The sequence below is a fragment of the Myotis brandtii genome, unplaced genomic scaffold (assembly GCF_000412655.1).
Source record: "Myotis brandtii unplaced genomic scaffold, ASM41265v1 scaffold190, whole genome shotgun sequence".
NCBI lineage: Eukaryota > Metazoa > Chordata > Mammalia > Chiroptera > Vespertilionidae > Myotis > Myotis brandtii.
The window spans coordinates 3,111,008-3,117,164 of NW_005357076.1; the positions used below are offsets into that span (position 1 = coordinate 3,111,008).

General features: G+C 57.3%; 1 long non-coding RNA gene across 1 annotated transcript; it reads right to left on the reverse strand.

Annotated features, from left to right (window-relative positions):
- Positions 1 to 33: 33 nt before the first annotated feature.
- On the reverse strand, positions 34 to 6,151 carry LOC106725814. Its single transcript, XR_001361797.1, has 3 exons — positions 6,066 to 6,151; positions 5,799 to 5,959; positions 34 to 797 (listed from the first exon to the last, which is right to left on the reverse strand). It is a non-coding gene; the product is annotated as an uncharacterized LOC106725814 (long non-coding RNA).
- Between the last annotated feature and the right edge of the window lie 6 nt (positions 6,152 to 6,157).

The following is a 6,157-nucleotide window of genomic DNA, read 5'->3' on the forward strand; positions in this document are numbered from 1 at the left end:
CTCCCCAAGAGGATTTTTTTGTAGATTTTTTTTTATTGTCTAAAGTTTTACATATGTCTCCTTTTTTCCCCACCGATGGACTCCCCCCACCCCCTTCCCCAAGAGGATTTCTGACCGTTTCGCCCGGGGTAAGGCTAACTGGTCCCAAGCTTTCTTTCGCCCGGCTGGGCGGACGCTTCTCCGAAAGCTCTTTCTGCAACTTTCACAAAGCCAGCGCCTCCCCGGTGCAGTCCCCGCGAACACATCCTAGACGTCCGCGGCACCCTGGGAACTGTTTTTACAGACCGGCCAAGGAGCTGGCGAGACATCAAGGAGGAGAGGCACCTTCCCTAGCGTTTCGCCTGGGCCCGCGCTCTGCAGGCTGCCCCTGGCCCTCCTCGCCTACAGCCCCACCTTCTCGCACACGAGTTGTCACGCTGACCTCCCAAAGCCTCCGCCGATTCTCTGCTGCAAACTTGCATGGAAGAAAGTTCGGGCTTCATCTGCCGCCGAATTTGCTTTCAGTTTTCGCCGCGGGCGGGCTCGGCCTGGTGGGTTCCTGAAGCATCCACCAGAAGTGGGGGCTGCTAGGCACAGCGGGGCAGCAAGGGGCCCCTCGGCCCAAGGGTGCTGATCGTCCAGTCTCCCTGGAAAGCCCCACCTGCCGCCTCACGAGCACGAGAGGCCACCTTGGGTCGCGTTCCAGGCCGATGCGTCTGCGTACAGGAGAACCAGGAGGCGTTTCCTGCCGTTGGCAGCGAGCTGGATTTATTCGGATAGAGGCAGTGCAAACCGCAGCCAGAGAAATCCCGTCGATTCTAAAAATGACAAGGTTGAATTTATACGATCAAGATTCATGTGTGGTGCAGGGAGATGAAAATTATACAAAGAGCTTCACGTCCAGTGTGAACGGAAAATCGCTTCCGGCTCAAGGGCATGTAACATAACATCTGAATATTTAGATCTTTAGAGGGATATAAAATATTATTAAATTCTCAGTGTGTGCACATATAGTGAAGTTGGGAAAATTCTACGGCAAGGGTCTTTTTACAGCCTCTGCCTGGGTGTAATCTGGGCTCGAGATAGTACTTATGTCCAAATAACCACCCAGCCCAATATTTCCTATAGCCAGAGTGAGTTCCACATCATCGAGGGGTACAGTATGTGCGCCTCTTTAAATATCTGTGGCATGGCAGAGGTGAAAAACATTTAAGAAAAACAGGCGCACAGGTAACAGCCATTACACCGCTACAATATTTGTGTGTGTGTAGAAATAAATATTCCTACCAGGTCGGCTGTGGAAAATACACACAAATTGAGGGGCTTTCGGAAACCCAGGGTGGGGAGGTCACGGATTCTGCATCTCTGGTGCCCAGCCCCCTGAGGTGGACTCAGACTCCACTCCCATATGACTGTTGGGAGAAGCTGGGCCCAGACCCCAGCACTGCCTTGCCTTGAGCGGAGGGCGGGGGCAGCGAAGTGGGGTTCCCAGATTCATGAACGGTGAGGGAGCCTTCCTGGGGCTCAGGATAGCAGGGCCTGGGGGCCTATGGGCAGCCCTTCCCCCTCAAATACTTGATCCACCTCTGAATTCTGGTTCCACCGAGGTAGGGCAGTAGCCTTTTGGGCCTATGGATTTGGAGCAAGGGTGTGGAAAAGGGCGGGTCGCACTTGGTTCCCAGGCGTCCCAGAGGGCGAACCAGAGAACACCTGAAAGAAGGCCATGATCTCACTCCCAGAAGGTTATCAAGACCACCTGGCCCGCGGAGGGCCAGTTTGAGGCCACAGAAGCAGTTGTCTGGGTGTATTTACTTCTGAAATGTTAGGCACCCCTTCACAGGATCGGTGCTGAGGCCAGATGCCTGGTGGGTCTCCGAGTATTTGCAACGCCCAAGCAATGCCGTCAGCGAGGTCAGAGACCAGAGACATTGCAGCAGTGAAATTCCAAGACCAAATACTAATTCCACAATGGGGTGCTTGCAACTGTCCATCCATCTCACTGCCCTGGTCTCTCTTTATTTTCTCACCCCTCCAAAATGCAACCAAACCTTAAACAGACATAGACTTTTTGAGAGCCCCTGTTTGAGGAAAAAATTTGAAAGGAGTTTGTCACGGGGTCCCGGAAATGGCACACACTCATGAGGCAGCCCTGGCGCAGAGGAATAACCCGGGCCCCGAGAATGACCTTCTTCAGAGAGTGGGACCGCGCCGAAGTGGTACGGCACACCTAGAGGAGGGCGAGAATAGGAAATATTCCTTGGCCGGGGGAAAGGAAGGGGCGGGCGGGGGAAGAGAAGGAAAAGATTAGGGAGACGAGAGAGAAAACGGAGAGGAAACCAAAAAAAGAGAAGGTAGGGGGGCGGGGGAGAGAGAAAGAGAGCCAGGGGAGGAGAACCGAGAAGGGTGCAGGCCGTGGCGAGACTCCGGGAACCGGCCAGGCTTTGGCTTAGGCAAGGTGGGTACCTTCAAGGTCTCGAGAAGAGGGAAGGCCACCCGGAGCCTTCCCCTACCAGCCCCGGAATCTAGGCCCTGCTCCCAGCCCGGAGGGTCAGCCCTGAGTCCGGCGGCCTCCGCGCGCTCTCTTCTCTCCCCCCTCCTTGGGGACCACAAGGCGGGGCCGTACTGGGTGGGGAGGCCCCCAGGGGCGCGCGCCAGTCCGGGACTATTTGGGCGCTCTGGGCCAGGCTTTCCAGCTCGCCGGGTCTGACCTGTCAGGCGGATTATCTTCGAGGGAGATTAATAGGGGAGGCGGGCTGCAATAATAATCGTTTTGTTTGATGTGACAACTCTGATAGGCGTTGATTTACTTACAAACTGATAGGCTTTTAATTGAGCGCCTCCGCCGAGCCCGAGATGAAAGGGAAGCGGCGGTGAAAGGCGGCCCGCCTGCCCTCCGGCCTCAATACTGATTAGCCATCTCGACAGTGAATAGTTCAAGGCATTTTCAAACTTTTTGCCTCAACTCTCTCCCCTTCTTTCTCCTCCCACCCCCTCCTCAGCTATCTGCCATGCCCACTCCTTTTTTAGAGAAGACAAATCATTTCCATTGTGTGCAAATAAAATCCACAGGAGATCCACGCCAACCGCCGCTGGGGGTGGGAGGCAGTAGGCCTAGCGCCGAGTAATTAATAAACCCCCACCGGTCCGCAAGGCCTGCGAGGATTTGGCCTCCCTGGCGAGACGCGCCTGCTCAGATGCTGGATCCTCCCGAAAGCCCGGGAGCGAAGGCCTGGGTTTGGGGAACCCAGGCACTTGGGTTTGGGGAAGGGCGAGTGCGCGCGGACCACGACATTTATGCGCGCAGCGCCCTGCAGGCCCGTGCCACGCCGCGGCACGCCCGTTCCAAGGGACACAGGGGCCACTCTCTGGTTTCCCCAGGCTTTGGGTGCTGGGGCTGCCGCACCCAATTCCAGTAGAGGGAAGGAACTGAGTCTGGGGGTGGGGGGGGCACTCTCGTGTTCACCTCCAGCTATGGCCACCGCCCCTAGCATTCAGTGTCTGGGCCTCGAGGGGAGGCCAGGCGACACCCGGCTCCTAGCTGAGCTCGCCGAGCTGGGAGCTCCACAGCTGATCCAGGCCGCCACCTCGACAGCCGCACACTCAATGACACAGACACTAACATAGCCGCAGGATACAAGCGACTTCACAAAGGCGCTGCTCTTCAGAGACAGTTTAGGACTCACTGGGACTTGCTACCCGAAGATGATCAAGACAACCTTCACAGCCTTGCTCGTGGCCTCGCCACCACCTCCCAAACTCGTCCTCCTCGGCTGTCGCACAGACACTCCAAACCCCCTTGAACGCAGGTGTGTTCTTACACCTACACACGCGCACACATACACACACCGACAGACAGCAGCCCAAAATACACACCGCCTCACTCGCCTCTTCTAATTATCTTTAGTCAAGTTGCCATCTCATGAAGTTTACCAACCTGAAGAATCAAGGGATAAGATTAAAACGCAGAAAGTGAATGCCTACAAGAAAATTCTAAAACTCACCCAGGAAAGTTCTCGGTACCTGTTCGGAGGAGTGGGAGACAGAGACAAAAATGGGGGAGAGGGGAATGGGATAGTTAAAGAGGGGAGGGCGAGCGTCGCTGAAGGCAGGTCCGAAATCCGGCCCCCGCGTTTGCGCGGCTCTGCGCCTGGAGAGCGCGGGTGAAACCGGTGTCCGGCCCGGCCTCCGCCCCCCGAGCGGGTACCGACTGGCTCAAGGCTCCCAGCGCTCCCTGCCCCGCCATTTATCAAAAGGATTGACAACAAAAGAAGAGTCGGGGCGGAAAAGTGGGGGAGGGGAGATTCAAAGTCTTCCAAGTCCTTCCGAGTAAGGGGATGTGTGTTCTCCTCTCGCCCCCACCCCCCACCTTCCAATTTCTGCGACTTTCTGAAGGTGACCCCCGAACTCGATCCAGACGCTATCAAAGCCCTGACAACTCACACAGCGGCACAGTCATGCATGCACACTTGTGTACGCAGAATCAGGTACACGGAAACACGCACAGCGCCTCCCCTCTTCCTTCCAAACAGCCGAGTGACGGTGCAAATCGAGGGGAACGCGGCAGTCCCGCTCCGCTTCCCTGGAAGAGCCCGAGTTCCCACAGGCAGCCTCCCCCGCCCTCCTTCGCTCCTTCGCTCTGCTCTCCCAGCGCAGGTCAGTCCCGGCTACGCGTTCCATAAATTCGAGCGAGCAGACCGGAGTAACCCCGGCTACCAAGCCCGCGAGGATGGAGCACCGTGCGCAAGGATTGGGGAAGCGGCCAGAGTGAGTCTGAGACGTCTCTCCCGGATACACCCGTGGTCAGGCCTCTTCTTCGCAGCCCCTCGGCCCTCACCACCATCCCCGGGGGTCAGAGAATTGAGAGGGATACCCCGCCATTGACCCCCAGGACTCAAGGTTACATTGGTGACGTGGTCTTAGGAAGAAGTCGCCGCGTTTGGGGTCAGGGCACTACGGAGGGTGGGGTCCGCAGCAGGCTAGCAGCCTGGCGTCCGCACACTACGTGCCCCCGAGGGAATATTCCAGGGGAGAAAAAAAAATCTCCGATTTTAGATACCACCGCCGCCCGTCTCGGGTACCCGAAACCGTTCCGAACTCCGAGGCCCCAACAGACCTAAGCCCCCACATGTGGAAGGGTGCACCTCTGACTACGATACCAAGAGGGGCGAGGCGCGCACCCCAGGCCTGCGCACCCCTCTCAGCACCCTGGCCGCACCTGCGCACTTTACTCTCACTATTCATTTTCTTGACACTGAGCGCCTCCCTCCCCTCTTCCATTCTTTTCCCTCAGAGCCCCCATCCCCTCCCATCCCGTGAGGCGGCTCCCCTTTCCTCCTCCTCCGGTTTCCCCTGGATCTCTTCCTTCCTCTCTCTTTCTCTCCCTCTCTTTTTCCCTTCAAGTCGCACCCGCCTTGTAATCAGCAACAAAAGCTGACATAAATCACCGACGGATTGACAAGAGCTGACAAATAACTGATTGATTGCGGTCGAGGAACATTGACAATTGATGGAGGGGTGGAGATGCCCGAAGAACTTGGCGGGGGGTGGGGGGAGCGGGTAGGAGAGGAGAGGATGGCAGGGGAGAGTAAGCAGTGGGGGCTGAGTGTGAAACAGAGGAACCATGTGACCCTCGATCCTGCCCCAATCTGCGAGTCCCCGGGCGTCACGTGGCCGGGAAGGGCGGGGAGCCCAGCGCATAACTCGGAGCAAAACCGCCACCGCTGCCCACCTAGCTTCTGGTTTCTCCGCCGCTAAATCCCGGGAAATCCAATCGGGCGGGCGGACTTCCTCCAGCCACCCGCCCCCCCACCTTTCCTTACCCTGGCGGCCGCACCGCGAGAGATTTCAATTACTGAGGAGGAGAGAATATTGGGTGTTCGAGGCCCCTGTGCACCCCTGGTGTTGACAGTCCGGCTGTGGTCCAGAGTCCGCCGGTGCTCCGTTTGAACGCCACCTCCATCTGTTCCTCACATGCACCCTCCTGCAAAAGGTTTCAGTTTATTTTCGAGCTGGGAAAAGGAAGGACGACAGGAGGGAAAAAAAGAGGGAGGCGGCAGATAGCAAACGTAGAATAAAAGTCCAGCTACCCTTCGGATCGAAATCGAGGGAGGGGACTAGCCGCAGAGGTGGGGGGCTGGGGGCGGCGAGCTGGGAGCTGCCCATTAAAACCAGCGCTGAG